This window comes from Kryptolebias marmoratus, linkage group LG13 (genome assembly GCF_001649575.2).
Source record: "Kryptolebias marmoratus isolate JLee-2015 linkage group LG13, ASM164957v2, whole genome shotgun sequence".
Classification (NCBI taxonomy): Eukaryota; Metazoa; Chordata; class Actinopteri; order Cyprinodontiformes; family Rivulidae; genus Kryptolebias; species Kryptolebias marmoratus.
The window spans coordinates 4,934,145-4,951,999 of NC_051442.1; the positions used below are offsets into that span (position 1 = coordinate 4,934,145).

Sequence of the window (17,855 nt, forward strand, 5' to 3'; positions counted from 1 at the left end):
TGAATGTTTATATGAGATAAATGTGTAAACAGAAATGTCTAGAAAGTCAGTGTCTCATGTGGGGGACTTTTATTGTGTTGGTTTTCTTTAAAATAAACCATTTAATTGGTTTCTCGACATTTTTTTAAAGAAATGAACATGCAGCTGACCTCATATTTAAAAAATGGGGTTTAGAAATAGATTCAAACTTCAACTAAAAGGCTTTTTTAAATTTTATTTTATCCATTGTTTTGCTATGGTGCATGACCATTTGACTTTTAGCAAAATATCCCCTGAACCTGTGGGTGGATTTTAATGAAACTCTCATAAAGTAATCACTGGATGTACGTCTATAACTGATTAATGTTTGGAGTCAGCTTGATTCAAGATGGCTACTACAGCCAATCAACCTTAGCAAAAATAAAACTGGCTATACCTCAGTTTTTTACAGATAATTTACTAAAATATGTTAATAACTGAGAGTCATCCCCAACACATGCTGAAGTTTTAAACCAAGATTTTCTGCAATCTTTCAGCACCTAAAGTTTATGATACAAACGACTCTCAGCTACTTTCGACCCAATTTTTATCTTAGAATCTGTAAAATTGACTGAGTTAGCCATTTTTGTGTTTGCTCAGGTTGATTGGCTGTGGTGGCCATTTTAAATTGGGTTGTCTCACAAAGTTAAGCAGCTGTAGATGTGAATCTAATGTTAACTTTCTGAGAGTTTCATAAAAACTGTTTGTTGGTTCTTGGGATATTTTGCTAACAGACATCCAAACAAACACACAAACACAGACAAAAACAGGAACTGTGCTGAATTTTTGCAAAAAATTTGAATTGCTTCTCCTGTGAAGGAGCTTTACCAAGTCCAGATTTTTGTGATGCATTTTGTAAAATTCACACACTGGATGGAAAATTACTTATTTCCATTTTAACTGTTTTTATTCCACAAATTTGGAGTCAATTGGGAGGAAATACATAATATCTAAAAAGATAAATAAAAAGCTGCTCCTAAAATAAAACTATTCTGTGCTCTACGGTGTGGCATGTTCTCCCAGGTCCCTTTTTTCTGCAGACCTTTCAATGTTTACATCACTTTTTATAACACCAGGTTGACAGACAGAGATCAACTAGAGCCTGAGTACTACCCCACACCCCATACACACACACACACACACACACACACACACCTACACATTTGTATCTGGACAGCATCATGCAACACTTCAAAGTGCAGGATCCCCCTTTTTACAAGCCATATTAGGCCCACATCAAAGTCCTTCAGCCCAGAGTTTTCTGGTCAAATGAAGCTCCGCCTTCCTTTTTGGTGACGGAGCAACACAACAGCTCGTCACGTCTGAAGACCTGCACACACACACACACACATTTACAGAATAGATTTATATCCAGGTTCGGGGCTCCGGAATTATTCCAGCTGCAGATAATGTCAGCAATCAGAACCTGGGCTGTTGTTGTGTGTGCAGAAAAAGGGGGACACATTTTCATTCTTGCAATAAAATATTTTTCTTTTTCAATCAGTGTCTTTAAAGCAAAGACTCTAAATCAGCTGCAAAGGTTCAGAGAAAATGTAACATATCAAATTAAAGAACTAAAGCAAACCATTTATAGCTAGAAAATATTTGTTTTCTAATTCTTAAGCAAACATGCGCTGGTGTCCTGAGGGTGCATGAGTGCATCTTCATCGCCTGCCGCTCTAAGGCAAAGACAGAGTGTGTTTGTGTGTCTGTCTGTTACAGAAATATCTCATGAACCACTGGACAGATTTGATTGAAACTGTGAGAAATTAAAGAGTGGAAAGAGTCTGCAGCTGATTAACTTTTGGAGTCAACCTGATTCAAGATAGTCGCCACAGCTAATCAGCATTAGACAACACAGAAATGGCTTTAACTCTGTCAGCTTTACAGGTGTTGAGCTTAACTTTTATGTGGTAGTAGCTGAGAGTCATTCATAGCACATACTCTGAGTGTGACATTTCAAAATATCAGGTGAGATTGTTCAAAACGTCTAACACTCTGACATGAACTCAGGCAAAATGCATTCTTTCAAGGAAAGTTCAACTTTTAATTAATAAATTTTTAACCTGGGGAAAAAAAAAACTCTGCTCTTTTTAAATCTCATATTTTTTGTGTTACTGTACCCAAACAGGCCAGGATTATTTTCTCTCCTCCTCCTGTGGATGATGAAAAGCAATTTGAAGCGTCAGGCGGCGTTGCTGCTGTTTCACGCCTGGAATCCCGTGCATTCACGTTCCTGCTGAAAAAAAAAAAAAGCGGCGTGTGTCTCGGAGCACCGGAGAGCCCGGCACATCGAGGCCACATCCAGCTGTAGTCATGGTAGCAACCAAATAAATAATGAGGCTCAACACACACAATCATGTAGACAAAGAGCAACTATCTGTCTTTTTGACAACAGCCAAGTCCTTTAATAAATAAAGCAGCCCCCACTGCTTCTCTCACAGACTGCGAGCTTTGTTCAAAAACATTTTTGTCCTCTGCGCCTTTGGTTTTCTGTCAGGTAGGTACACAAAATAAGTGTCATGGCTTGAAGTCTTGGAAATACATAAACCGCAAGACAACTGTGAAAGAGTTTATTTGTTTTTTTTACTGTATATAGTTTTTTTTAAAGAAATTGCTGCAGGAAAGTTCCTTGCAACACATTAAACTGCTTGAGTTAAAGTTCATTTATCTTCCTTTGCTTTAAAAAATGGACATGTATGTAAAACAAACAGCTAAACTTTGAACTTCCCAAACTAAAACATGACCAGATCTAGGCGGCGCATCACTTGACATAAAAGGACAGTAAACTTTACCCACAGTAGAAAACGTCAAACTGCATACTTCTCTTTGCTTTTCACTCGCCACTCCTTCGCCCTGCCAAACAGACATGTAGGTCGCCTATTCATCCACATTTGTTTACTCTTTGTTTTAGAGTCAGCATGTTTTTCCAATGAACGACATTTCGAAGGGAAACTCCCTCCCTAGAAGTTGACTTTGTGCAACCGTACCACCCGTCTTGATGCAAAAAGTCCCATAATTCATCAGACGCTGTCCGTCACAGGGCTGCTGTCATCTGAGGGGGGGTTACACGACAACTCCACCCCTCCTCCACCTCGGGATATTTGCAGCAGTTGCTCCTTTTTTGGGGGCCATAAAGTTGAAAGCAAACGGGTTGGCGTCCACGGCGAACGCACCTGCACTTATCTGAGAGCTGTACTTGTTTTGCAGATTTGCATTTCAGTGACAAAACATAAACTCAAGCTGCAAATGAGAGCGACCTCTCAGAGAAACGGAAACACTGTTTAGGGCTACGTTTACATTTCAGAAACATTATGACAAAACTACAATTTGCAGAAAAAAACATTAAAACAAACCTCATGAAACTAATACCTTTTTTATATTTCCATAACATCTAGTCTCCTCATTCTTTAAGTTGAAAATGTTGAAGTGTTACTGCTGATGTTTGACATTTTGCTATACATGACAAAGCAGACATTTAACGTGTTTTTATGCTTCACTGTGGCTCAGCTCTTTAGTGCTGTTACCTCACAGCCTGGTTCTTCCTGTGTGGAGTTTACGTGTTCTCCATGTGCACGCGTGGCTTTGCTCTGGTTCGTTCTCACCATCCGGAAACATGCAGGTTTGGTTAACTAGTGATTCTATCGTTGGCCTGAAAGTGTAAGGATGCTGCCGGGCCTGAGGACAAATGCTTTTATGTGAAATCATGTTAATGACAGTGAAGTAACCGTGATTCTAGTCTTGATGGTTGTTTGACTCTATGTGGGTCTGTGATGGATGGATGGATGGATGGATGGATGGATGGATGGATGGATGGATGGATGGATGGATGGATGTGAACTGGTATAATCTTAATAAACTGAACTGAAGGAGGGATGCTGATGGGCTGCAGAGTCCGTTTTCAGACCCGTTCTTTCACTTTTCCCTATTTTAGTTCCTTATTTTTCTACTTGTTCTCTCAGTAAAAAAAAAATGGATAGAATTACTATAAACTGTAAGGTTTACATGTTCCAACATCTATAGTTTAGGTGAGAAAGAAAGAACGTAACGATGTCCTGTCGTGTATTATGGAAAACAACCTGTTTTTGGACACGTCTTTATCATGATTTGAAAGTCTGGGTTGTAACATTTTTTGTGTTTTTGGAGATGTTAAGAAACTTCCCTGCTTTGTTTTTTTTTTTTGTTCAGACTGAGCTCTTTTTTTTTTTTTTTTTTTTAAACTGATAAAACAGAGCACACAACAAAAACAGAAAAGGCATAAAAGCAACAAATACTCAACATTATATTATCTCAACAACAAGCATTAAACCCAGCTATTCTAGTAACAGAGTAACGTTTTATCAAACTCATCAATATGTCATAAAACACCATTTTATCCATTAAATTTAGGGCTCTCTGCACATAAATTAAAAATCTTTGACACATTACTTGCAGGCTCCATATTTCAGCACTTACGTGGTCACTTCAATGTGTTTTTTTCTCTCTTGTATGCAGAATTACTCACTCCAGCGTGTTTTTACTGCAGAGCAAACTGTGTAGAAACTCCCATTCATCAAACAGGTATGTGTGTGTGTTTTCATTGCTCACCAAAAAAAAAAAAAAAAGTTATTTTAGCAGATTTTGGGCTTTCCTCCAAGCTCTCATACCGTTCCTGAGACCTTCTTTCTCCATCATGGAGTCCTGGAGAGGCACAATCTCTGCAGGATTAACCCAAAGTTCTCTAATGGGGCTTGAGGAGGAGAAACTCCGCACACAGCAACAAAATATAAAGATCACCACTTAAGCTTTAGGTTCTTAGGTCAGAGCCTCAGCTAAGCCTGGCTGCTGGTGTTCAGCATTGTGTATTCTGGTGGCTAAATAATGACTTCTAACAATAGAAAACAGCATCAGAAGTTGGAAAAACCTGCCAGGAGTTTTTAAACATCCGAGTTTTTCTTTTGCACCTGGTTCGTCAGCTGTTTGAGGGACTGTTGACGTGAAGCCCGGACCCAGAGCTTCTTTAATCATTTGCAAAGTTGCAAAAGCCATAAAGTTTTAGGTACTCATCAGCCGATTTCCTAAAACTGCTCATAAACTATGAGGAAACGCTCTTGTTTGAACAGGGGTCTGTATCTCCTCCGTGGGACAAAGAGGTAAAAGGAGGGCAGATCCTCCCAGATTCATTCACCCAAACTATCTCCAAGTCATTGGGCATTAACAAGGATCTAATAGACTAATTGCCATTAGTAATGGATGTTATCAGAGGGGCTTAGGCAGTCTATCGCGTGGTGTGAACCTGCTGTACTTGTGTGTGTGTGTTCCTCGCCCTTAGGAGAGGTTCTTGGGTAATCCTGTGTTGACCAGAGGGTTTCGTGGTCCATTACAGGTCACGGCTTGAGACGGAGGGTAAACAAATTCCTAACTAACGAGGGACGAGAAGGGAGGAGGCCGGCCTTCAGCCCCCTCCTCACCACCGTCACCCAGACAAAACAAATTACTGTTGCACCAGTGTTGAATTGTGGGTCGTCTTGTTGCAGTTTTTTTTTTTTATTGTATCTTTTAGTTTTGTGCTGACTTCCCATCAAGATTAAGCAATATGTGGAATGATGTTCAGCAGCAGAAATAGTCTTTGCAAACATTAGTTAGTGACACAACGCAGGAACATTTCACTGCTGCGACTGTAAACGACAGAAGCATCACGTCAGGTTTTTTGTTTATGTCTACAGACGTGAAAAGTTACATCTTCTAAAACAGAAAATTATGAGGTCAGATACAACAGAAATCAACAGAAAATTGGATGTAAGGACTTTAAATTCTTAGAAAAGAAAATCATAAGTCCTATAGCAGAGAGACACACTGAGTGAAAGAAGACACAAATATCTAAGTTTTGGTGCATGAGCTGTTCAGGAAGTGTAAAGTTTGACAAAATAAGAAGAGATTGCAAACATTTTTGGGAAATTTTAAAGTGTTATCTCATGCTGCAACTAGTTGACGACTCAAAATTGCTGGAAAATTGTGGGAAAATGCATAAAATCTCGTTGCAGTCTCAGTGAATTCTGAGCGTTTTCCACCAAGTGTCAAGCGATCAACGATCAGGCCTTCTTTTCATTTGCTTGTCTCAGAAAACTGCCTTCTTGGCCGTGAACATTGTTGTGTTCTCCATTTCCACCCACATCATACCCACCTTCGCAGCCGCCCCCATGCCTTCATGCTTTAATCTGCCGGGTTACGCAGTCTTTTTGCTAATTTTGCCTGTGCCGCACGATGTACTTACGCAGCTGCACGTTTTGATGTCATTTTTTTATTTGGACTTCTCCAAACCTGCAGGAGGAGAAGCAAATTGAGAATTGTGACAAAAAACTGAAGAATAAAAGCCAAATAAATAAAAAGCTTCAATACTTATGCAATAACACATTTAGCAATGATAATACTGTATAAATGTTGACCTAAGAAAGCTTTTTTTTCCCACATTCTTCTCACAGATGCCATGTAATTGGGGGACTTTCTCACACAGAGTCGGACTCATGCACAGACCTGCAGGTGCTTTTGTACCGATTCAAACCGCATTTACTCAGGATCAGGTGGTGCATTTAACTATTTGTGGAGCAAATGTCCCTCAAGGAGCTCTAAACTGGGATAAAGTTGAAATGCAGCTTCTGCCTGTAACGTTTATGCCACTAAAGAGTTAAACTCTGATCTCTTGTTTCCTTTAAACTAAGTATTATTGAACCTGTTTAAACCTTCAATTAAGTTAAAGACACACATTTACGCTAAACTGTAATTTTAGGTGTTTCCACAAATACTGAAATGACCCTGTAATGAAATCATCACCTAAAATAAAGAAACAGAGAATATGGAGAGAGGAGGGGGGTTGTAAGAGATACAGATAAGAACATTTTTATTATTTATTAGTGAAAGTTGACTTTTTACTTTAAATTTCAGTCAAGGGCTACAATGAAAGAGTGTTTTAAATCTAATTTCATTGTTTAATCTAATAAATTACATTACTTTAGCATATTTTGTGTTTTTTTAAGTCGTTCATATATCAAAACATTTGGCTCCACTGGGAATATTGTGCTATAATTTTTATTATTGGTAACTTTTAGACTTTTTGAATTATTTAACTTCATTTACAAAAGTCTTTCCTATACAAAAACATTAAAATCTTTTCATTTCCTTTAAAATATTGTTCTTTTTTATCTTCTTTAGCATACTCCATCTATTTTTGTTTTTTTGTTTTTATGCTTCTTTTCATCTTTTAGCTACTGTTTTGTGAATTTTAACGTTTTAGCCACGGTTTTGACATTTATTGCTTTTATTTAGTTTTGTTGATTTTAGCTTTAAGCCTTATTTTAGCTTATTTTAACTCTTAGATACTTTGTATAAATGTTAGCTTTTTTTATTCTTCAAAACTTTCAGTAAAGTCATTCAGCACTCAGCATCTACTCTGAGTTTTTAAACTCAATGTTAGTCATATCAGAGAAAAAATAAAGTTTCTCTCCACCTTTTTCTCACATCAAGAAATGAATGAAAATACCTTACATAAAAAAAGGTTGTCCCAAACACTAAACATGAGACACAAATATCACAAATCAGAAGAAATCAGCAGGCAAACTTTCCAGAAATGTTTTCCAAACACTTTGAAGCCCGTTTCTGCACACGAGTTGACACTTCCTTTCGTCCCGAGCTCTGATTCTGGTTTACACAAGCAGCTGCTGACAGTGGGTCGATTCCTCCACGTTAACGTGCACATCAGATAAGGACAACATCCCACCCTCGCTAAGACTCAGGAAAACACAAACTCACAGATCCATCCTCCCAGACGGTGACAGCAGTGGGAAACTGCAGCGTTACACAACATCCGACAGCGAAACTTCACGACGTTTCATCGTGGCTTTTAGGACGCTTATGTCACAGTGATGATTCAGGCTTTTTAAGGTGTGAATCGAAAGGTGAGGTTCTGTGCAACAATCAGCATCCTACCTGCTGCAGATAGCTCTTTCAATAATTCTGATAGTATTAAAAGCTAAGGACTAGTCCGAGACTAAAGAGGATTGTTTTTTCAAAACAACTAAATTTTCAAGTAATTTATACAAACATTACTTTATCAACCAGTACACCAGTATCACTGCCACTTTACACAATTATTGCATAAATTTGAATTCAGATTCATACAATTGTTTTTGTTTTTTTATCTTTTCGTACGTTTTTCGCAGCCTTACTACCTCTGCATACTTTGTGCTGTTTTAGTCTTTCCTACATCAAGAAGTTCAGCTCATTCAGGAGATAGTTTCTCTGACTTTCGGGTTAAAATGGGTCAAAATGTTTAACTTTATTTGCAAATATTTTCCCCATAAAAATTAAGTTAATGATCTCTTCAGTTCCTTCAACAAACTGACTTTATTTTTTATCTTATTCTTCAACTTTAGTTGTTTCCTGCAGTTAACTATCTTTTTGTTGCTTTTAGTTTTTAGCTACCATTCCTCTACTTTTAGCTTTTAGCTAGCCTTTTACAACATTTACCTTCTATTTAGTTTTATGATAATTGTAGCTAATTGTTTGCTACTTTTAGCTTGCTGCATATAGCTTTCAGCTAACCTCTAGCTTTTTTGTGTTTTTAGCTAGTGTTCTGCTTCTTTTAGATTTAACAACTCAGTTTCAACATTTACCACTCAGCATTCATGTTAGTTTCTCATAAAATGCAGTTTCTCCAGTTTACACAGAAAACTAGATAAATCCTTCTGTCTGATGCATTAAATACATCTTATCAGCATTTTAACATTATCTCAAACACTTTCTCACGCTTATATTTCTTCATCCCGTCTGTCACTCCTCAACAATGACACATAACTCCAGCGTCTGACCGTGGAGCCACCGGACGCCCCGGAGCTGCGTAACGCCCCCCCACCCTACACCCTGACGCCACTCCTGTCACGCAGAGATGTCACCCATGTCAGTTTGTTTTCAACACCTCAGGGAGGACCCGGGTGGGAACGCAGCCCTCCAGCTGACAGGTGACAGTTCAGCTGACGTGAAGCACTCCGTTCCTGTAAAAGCTATAAGAGATCAGCAGAATATTGAGACAAAGTGAAGATTAGTTAACGGACTGTTTGTACGATAGCTGTAAGCGGGGGTGTGGGGAAGGGACAGCTAACCCTTCTCATAATAAACTGCAGAACCGAATGTTCAGTCAGGTGGGTTCAGGGTGACCCTCAGCTCCTGCTACATAAACTTTACCTGTTTTTTTTTTGTTGTTTTTTTGTGTGTTGGCTAAGGTTGATTAGCTCCGGAGGCCATCTTGAATTGAGTTGACTCCAAATGTCAGTTGGTTGTAGATTCATTCAAATGTTAATAATAAATCAGAGGTCCTTCAGACAGGCAGTGTTGACTGTTAAAGTTTTAGGCAAAGATGTTGAGTAAATGTTGGGAATGACTCTCAGCTACTACCTCGTCAAAATTTGGCTCAATATCCACAAAACTGTCTGAGTTAAAGATATTTTTGCATCGGTTAATGTTGATTGGCTGTGGGGGCCATCTTGTCCTGGGAGGAAGATGTTCGCTTTAATTAAAATCTGTCCAACGGTTCATGAGATATTTTGACTTCGGCAGTAAATGACTCTCTCCAAACAAGAGAGTCATTTTTTTCCTGAGTCATCAATGATTAAAACCCTCCTTCCTTGGCATGTAGGTCATTAAATAGATCAGTAACTCGCAGACGTAACCTCTCTGCCCAGCAGGCGTATGAGCGCTCACTAATGAGATGTCGGCCTTCTGTCTGATAAGCTCACAGATTTGGAATCAGGCCACCTCAGTTTCCTGTCGCAACGCAACCCAACGAGGTAACCATTCACCAAGAGTCAACAACACACCAGGGCCCTTCGACAAACACAACACGTGCAAATACGCTTATAAAACTCTGCTCTGAGACGTCGGAGAGGACAAGTCGATCAGGAATGAGTAACAGATGAGGTGAGAAGAGAGGAAATTCTAAGATTTTAACTTAAACTAGATCAATATTAAACTATGGTACCAAAGGATGGCTCTATTGTGCTCATTTTAATCTAGCTGTGATGTAGGATTTTCTATTACCTTAAAAAACTTTGAAGTTTAAAACAGAAAATTTGATCACATGAAGGCATAAATTAAAGGCCTAGCATTCCTTAAAGGAACCCTTCATGCTAGAGTTTGAAATTATGATTATCTTATGCTGAGAAAGGACTGTTTCAATGCAATACTGTGACACGTCAGGCTCAAAGGATGTGTTATGAAAGACTCTCCGCTACAACAACATCCATTTTTAACTCACTTATATGGCAGCAGCTGTGAGATTGTTTCCTTCTTTCAGCTGCTGTCTTAAAAGTCGCCACAGCGAATCAGATGCCTCCACACGGCCCTATCCCCCAGCATCCTCCTCTTTCACACCAAGCATCCTCTTCTGTAGTCTCCTGTTTTCCCTTCACCCTTTAGGCTTCATATTCAACATTCTTCGTCCAATATACCCATTATCTATCCTCTGCAGATGCCCAAGCCATCTCAGACTTCCCTCTCTAACGTTATATATTAGATATATCTTCTCTGGACTGTCTGCATCGCTGTTTCAAGATTTCTGTTTTGCTGTTGCTTATTTTTTCCAAGCAGACAATGAAATGCACCAATTTGCATGAAACCTTCCAAACATGTTGACCGCATAAAGAAATTATGTTTAAAAAAAAACATATTCATTACAGTCATTTAATTTGAAAGGGGTATATAGGGTTATAAAAATATATCTCTTCTTTCTGCATCCATAATGTTCATTGAAATGAACTGAACTGACGCGACTTGAGATTGAGTGTGCGAGGGGCGGTTTGGAGGAAGTGAGAATGAGACTGATGGATGAAGATGAAGGGTCAAGTAAAGAAGGCAGAGTGGGAGTAAAGGTGTGTTGGTTTATCTCAACCAGCTCTGAGTGGTTGCCCCTCCCAGAGTCAAACATTCAGCTCTGACCCTGATGCTTTCATCTCCCCTCAAAGAAACGGACCCGCTGCTGCAGGAGGATAAAGACACGACGAGGGGAATGAGAGGATGTAGCAGTCTAAACACAAATTAATCTATGCTCTCTGAGTGTGGAAAGTCAGAACTTAATGTAGCATTTAGCAGCCATGTCTCCTTTAATCTGAGTGGGGTCCTCATTTCTCAAATTAACGTTTTATTGCCAAGCTGTGCAATAACTCAGACACAGAAAGCACACCCTCTGTCCCAAAGTATACTGTTGCCAGGACCCTTATGATTATGATTATTATTGTGACAGAACTTACAAAACAATCAAAAATGTGATTTAATGACAAAACAAGTTCAGTTTGTGGTCTCAAGCATATAATCCTATAATATTTTACATTATTTTTGGTATATTCTCCATCAAAATGTTATTATGGATTTCTGTCTTCTGATTTTCATGCCAGGGTTTTAAGGAAAAATTATTTTATCTTGAAAAATGACAGAGTTTTAGCCTTTTTGGTCAAATATTGAAAAGTAACATTTTGCATGATTGCATCCGATGATCTGTTTTGCACTCAGATTGTGTTGGAGAAAACTCTCAACTATTACCACATCAGACTGTATCTAGGTATCTGACTTTTTTTTTTTTCAAAAGAAGAATAAAACCCCATCCATGCATTTAGAAGAAGTTTAGGTTCAGGCTGTCATTGCTCAGAGACTACAGGACAACTTTTTAAATTTATCGTCTTTTTACCACAAAACTCCTGTCTGAGTCTGAAAAACCTTTTAAATCTATCTTTCCTGAATAAGAGCCTAAATTCTTCAACCATGAATATCATAAATGTGGTATTTGATGACCACCTGCTTGGTAACAGTGCAGCTGAGCGCACCATTATGAAAAAGTGAAGCCTCACTGTGGGCTGAAGCTTCTTTAAAATACTTTCAGTGTAAAACTACCTGTTAACTTTAACAGGTATGGAGCCTTTATTATATGACGGTAATATCTCTTTCTTTGGAGAGTTTTGAGTGTGTTTGCAGCAGAAATAAAAGTTCACATCTTTAGTTGCTTGCAAATCATTATTATTGAAACACTTTTTTTGTGCCTCGGTGTTTAAACATTGACACAATAAAAACTTGATGACCTGATGGAGGAACAGGGATGCTCCTGGTGCTGGTCACACAGGTGAAGCCTTTTCTTCAGTGTGTTTGAGCTGATGACGTTTCAAGGACCTTTTGTGGAAAAAACTCTTCCCACAGTGGTCACAGAGGAACTGTTTTTCTCCTGTGTGGGTTCGCTGATGGGATTTAAGAGCTGCTAAGAGCCTGAAACTCCTCCAACAAACGCCACAGATGAACGGCTTTTCTCCTGTGTGGATTCGCTGATGGCATTTCAGAGTCCCCATGTGACCAAATCTCTTCCCACACTGGTCACAAAGGAATGGTTTTTCTCCTGTGTGGATTCTCTGATGGGTTTTCAGAGTCCACATGTGAATAAAACTCTTCCCACACTGAAGTGCAGTTTTTCCCTTTTGGTCGGCTGATCTAGCTGTTTGCCTCTGAATCCAACTTCTGCTTCATCATCAGGTTTTTCCTGCTTTACGTAGTGCTTTACTTTAAAGCAAAAAAGATTGGGGAGAGAGAGGACCGTAAACTAACAGAATGTGGCATTTAATTTACAGGATAAAATCTCTTCCCTGTAGGGAACTTTTAGCTATTACCTAGCATTTTTGCTACTTTTGGTTTTTACCTCATGTTTTGCTTGTATTAGCTTTATCATCTCAGAGTCAGCTTCTTTAGTAAAGTTCAGCGAGATCCAAAATCACTCAGCCTTCACACTGCATTTTATCAGAAAATGTAATTTCTGCAGTTTTATTTGTGAAAATCCTTAAAATCCAGATTTATAATAGATGTCAGGCTCAAGTAGATATAAGTAGAGTCTAAAGATTGGGAATGTTTCAACAGAAAAGTCTGATGTAACCATTAAATGCTGCATTTTGTAGGAAGAATATTTTGTCAGTTTTGAATACAGACAAAGTTCCTTTAGCTACTTGTCTCTTAGCAACCAGTTTCATGTTATTCCTACCAACAGAAAAACGTTAATCTCAGATTTGAATAAAATGGCTCCAAGTTAAAGGGACGTACCTCTTCCGGCATCATTACTTGACTTTCTTGTCTTCTCTATCTATACGGGAAAGAGTTAAAGGAGCGACAATAAAAGATGCATTACCAAAATACACAAATAACAGAAAGTTAATTCATTTACACAAAAAGAAACTAAATAAACGTTTAGGCACTTTTCTTTTTCCACTTTAGTTTGTACTTTTCTGAATAACCTGAACTTGTAAATGATTTACTGTATGATTGGAAAAGAAATATGTGATAAATGTGACAATTTCAATCAATTTTGTGCCTTTTGAGTTTTGGAGAACTCTCTAAACTAAGAATTCACAGGAAAACGTAGTAAAATAAGCTGGACTTTTCCTACCGTTTATGTGAAAGCGTTGCTGAAATGTGCTCTGCTGTTAAAGAAGGTCCCAGAGTCTCACAGGTTTAAAAAATGCAGAGAAAATTCTCATGGTAACCAAAGAGGAAACCAGCTTATAAGCATCAAAACTGATTTTTAAAAATAAATAAAGACTATAATAAGCGATCAAACTGCATTTAAAGGTCAACAACATTAAAAAAAAACAATATGAACTCAATAAATCTGATTTTTCTTTCATTTTTAAGGTTTGATATTATGAGCATGTGCAATTCTTTCCAATGCTATTTTCTCCTTTGACTAAATTCACCAACATCTTGTGATTTACGAGGATAAATTTCACCTTTTTGAGCAATCAGCCACTGAATGTCACATAAAATTGTGGAAATGTTGGCAGTCTGTTGGAAAACCGTGAGCCAAAAACTGTGGACATTCTTGTCACTTTGCATGAAGATGAACAGGAATCTGCATTACAACCATTTGTTTCTCCAGGAATGTGTATGGAGTCACGTGTGAAGGCATCAAAACTCCTTTAAAGAGGAATGAGACTGACTTTCATTACCCTCGTCTCTTCTCTGGGAGAGAAATCGTTCCAGACTTCTTACAGTTGTCGTACAATCTGTCATACAGTACTGGACTCAGACGTTTAGGTTACAGAGTAATGATCATCCTCTGTAACAGATTCATCTTTACACAGAAATCCAACCAACAGAGTCGGAGAAAGAAAAGCCCGAAGACAAATGTTTTGTTTCATGGCTGTGAGCGATTCCACCGTCATTCCATCCGTTCCCTCCCCCTCCTCCATCATCCCTCAGTGTCACGTTGTAGATGGAGTCGGAGCGCCGACGTTATGATGATCTGAGGTCTTTGAGGATCGTGAGCCTAGAAAATGCATCATGAGGTCTCCACATGGCAGGCATACTTTCTGGTCAGCTGTGGCCGAATCGCCATGTGTTTCCACTCATCAGCGTTTTCAGACTCCACTTAATTGGCTCATTTTCCCCCCTAACAATACAATATACTGTGTTTTTTGATGTGGAAGTAAATATGTCACACTGATACTGGAGTATCTGCGCAATATTTTATTTGTTAATCCGAAAGTAGCTCTGTTTACACAATCCCTTATGTAAGATTTGAAGTCACTGAAGCCGTCAGACTTTAAATAAATGAATAACATTTTAACAAACCAAACTGATTTTTGATTTTCCCAGCTTCAAACGACCTGAAGTGGGGGAAAAAACAAACAGTGAAGCGATCGTTCCTGGAATTTTAAATTGACAAAAACAAGTCATATCAATAGGCACAGATGAAACGGATTTATCTGCTGATTGAGGGAAGAGTAAAAACAACGTGCTAATCGTTTCATCTGCTGACTCGTCTTGACGCAGCCCTTACGAGCTTCTTGTTGTTTGCATGTTTGCATCCTGATAATGAGTGTTTGTGTTGTTGGGCTGCTAACAGGGGCGACAGCAGCTCTCTGGTTTCAGATTGATTCAGCTGCATGTTTCTGGGGATTAGAGCCAGTAGCCAGCCAGTCTAGACTGGTCTCCAGTTACAGTGGACACACACAATGAGCGGGACACAGACGGAGGGGACACTATAGACAATATGCTTTATGGGTGGAGGGCGACATATGCAGGATACTTATACGACCTCTCTGCCTGGTTTACTGTATTCACGGTTAGCTATGAATACAGTAAATTCACTTAAACTGCTCAAGATTTAAGCATTTTCTAAAAGAGTAAATGTAGTGTGTTACTGTGTAATGTGTTATTTTATTGGTAAATGTTTATGCTGACTAAAGAAGACTCAAAGTTAGCTTTTTTTCTGGATTCTTTCAGGTGTTTAAAAATAAAATGTCACCATTTTAGCTGTGGCATCTGCTAAACTGGTGACATTCATTTGGTGCAATTTTTCCAGCTTTATTTATGCTTATAATGTATTTACATATTTACATTAAGGTTTAAAATTCTGTTTCTCTTTCAGCAACTTTGCATTACTTCCTGAATAATGAAACGAAGCCGTTTCCTGCTGGGACCACCAAGTTTGCCCAGAAGTAATCACACTAATGGGATTTCTTTGTGAGCACTCCTGATCCACACCACTCCGCGAAATTAAAATCCTGCAATTAACTCTGAGGAAGTCTTTTCTTTGGCACAATAATATTAGAGGAGACAAAAAAAGTCTAAACAATAATAATAGTAATAAAAAGGAAATAAACCCACACAAAGATTTTCTGTGCTTTTCTTGTCATGTCTGTCATCCCGGCAGAGAAAAGTGCAGATCCTCTCTGTAAGCTCCTAATTGTGTCTCATTGTTCTGCTGGACTTTGAACTCTGAGGAGTAATAGATGACACCCAGGGCTGTGGTGTGAGCTCTGCACACACTCTACAGTGTGTGTGTGTGTGTGTGTGATGGTCCTGAAGGTACCAAAGGAAAAGGCTTAAAGTGTCAAGACCCTGACACCCAAAACACACAGACAAAGGTGTACATGTGTGGCCTGAGCGAGCATAAAAACATGATGCAGACATGCAGGCTAAAGGCTCTGGTGTTGAAAATACACACACACAAGAACCCACAAGTCCTCAGAAACACTCTTCTATTGGCCTTCACTGCAGCTGAAGAGCACCAGTTTGTCTCCACCTTTTCTTTCATCCTGTCAGGGTTTTATGTGACATATTCTGCCTCTTAGAGGTGTTTTCTTACCAAACTGAGCTGCATGTCTGTTTGAGGGGCCTGATGTGTCTGTCTCATACCCGCAGCAAATAAAATTCAAGTTATGAGAAAGAGCTCATGGGAACTTTAACAGAAAATAGATGTCAACATGACTTTTACTTTAACTCAAACTCTTTGAAAAATTGGATGAAGTTGAGACATTTGTTGAGGATCTTTTAGGAAATTAGGAGCCGCTGAGAGTCAAAGTTAAAGCCTCAACATTATGAGGATTTTTACTCAACATTTGCTGCATATTTAAGGTAGTAGCTTCATCTATACATTTAAAAAATGTCACAGAATATTGCTTAGAGAGCTTCAAAGCACGCAGAGTTGCTTCTTAAACACTTGTCTACAACTCCAAACAGTTAATTAATTTTGTTTGACGTGCAGCCACATTATTTACATATGAGTCCAACAGTGAAGAGATGTCACTGTGGGATCATAGAAAACACTCAGGATGTCTAATAATCAGCCAAATGGACGTCAAAAACTTGGTGTCATCAGGACAAAGCCAATCTGAGACATTTCCTGTTACATATCTTTACATATTGATGGTTGTTTGTATAATTAGCTCTTGATCAAGTCTGCTGTGTTCAATTGAGGTTTAAAATAATGAATAAATGTGAGCTGAGAAAATCACAACAATGCTTTGATACATATAACAAACACTAATCTCTTTCCTATCTTGCTATAGCAGGGGTGGGCAAACCTGGTCCTGAAGGGCCACCATCCTGCATGTTTACTTGTTTCTCTGCTCCAACACACCTGATCTGAATCAACGGGTGATTAACAGGCTTCTGCAGAACATGAAACAGTCATTTAACCACTGAATCAGGTGTGTTGGAGCAGAGAAACAAGTAAAACATGCAGGATAGTGGCCCTCGAGGACCAGGATTACCCTCCCCTGTGCTATAGCATCTAGCTTTCTAAGAGATTAGATAACTAGATTGCAAGCTATTTTGTTGGTTGGCCAGCTAGGTGTTGAGCTGGTTATTTGTCTAAGAGCTTTATTTTTTTTTTGGTTTGAGATTAACAGGTCTATAAAGATGAAGCTGGTTGTAACTGCAGCTTGGAGTTGCAAAACAGTCGTTGTAAGTCCATCAAAGGCTGGCACAAATCTCATCTGCTAGTTTTATCGCTTTATCTTCCACACAAACCCCAAACCCCATGTTGAGGGGAAATCATTATTGTAGATTTGACAATGTCTCTCGTGTTTTCACCTGAGGAATAATTAATGTTTTCCCATTACAACCACTCGACAAAGAAAAAATATCCCGCTCTTCCCGTACAAGAAATAATTCATACAGAGCTGCAAGACTGAACAAGAGATAAATATGTTGTCGGGATATCCAAAGCAGTGCCGTTGGCCAACTGAGAAGATGTAATGCAACACAATAAATCTTGTTTAAAACATTGCACGTCTTTATCTGTCAGTCATGATTTCATTGACTGAGAAAACTGTTTGACTCTGATCAGATCAGTCAATAAATTTACAGTAAATATGTCCAACCATCCGAGACAAGTTGATGGTTTTTGTGTCTATTCAAAATACTGTTTGCATTGAAACAATAAAAAGCAACGAGGAAAGAAATCACATGTAGATAAGGTATTGTATTTTTGTTGGCCTGCTGTGTTAAAGGTGCTCATTGCAAACTAATGAAATTAAACATTTACTCCAGTAGTT

At 38.6% G+C, this 17,855-nt stretch overlaps 1 long non-coding RNA gene across 1 annotated transcript; it reads right to left on the reverse strand.

Annotated features, from left to right (window-relative positions):
• Positions 1-924: 924 nt before the first annotated feature.
• Positions 925-13,541, reverse strand: LOC119617622. Its single transcript, XR_005233959.1, has 6 exons — positions 13,460-13,541; positions 13,117-13,156; positions 12,117-12,585; positions 6,272-6,318; positions 2,142-2,254; positions 925-1,348 (listed from the first exon to the last, which is right to left on the reverse strand). It is a non-coding gene; the product is annotated as an uncharacterized LOC119617622 (long non-coding RNA).
• Positions 13,542-17,855: the final 4,314 nt, after the last annotated feature.